Raw genomic sequence first — 252 nt, 5'->3', positions numbered from 1 at the left:
CAAAATCACTGACCCCTCCCCAAACCTTATCACCAAAATCACTGACCACTCCCCAAACCATATCTCCAAAATCACTGACCCCTCCCCAAACCTTATCACCAAAATCACTGACCCCTCCCCAAACCATATCACCAAAATCACTGACCCCTCCCCAAACCTTATCACCAAAATCACTGACCCCTCCCCAAGCCATATCTCCAAAATGACTGACCCCTCCCCAAACCATATCACCAAAATCACTGACCCCTCCCC

Source organism: Rhincodon typus, chromosome 48 (assembly GCF_021869965.1).
Source record: "Rhincodon typus isolate 14 chromosome 48, sRhiTyp1.1, whole genome shotgun sequence".
Taxonomy (NCBI): Eukaryota; Metazoa; Chordata; class Chondrichthyes; order Orectolobiformes; family Rhincodontidae; genus Rhincodon; species Rhincodon typus.
This window is presented reverse-complemented; position numbering follows the sequence as displayed.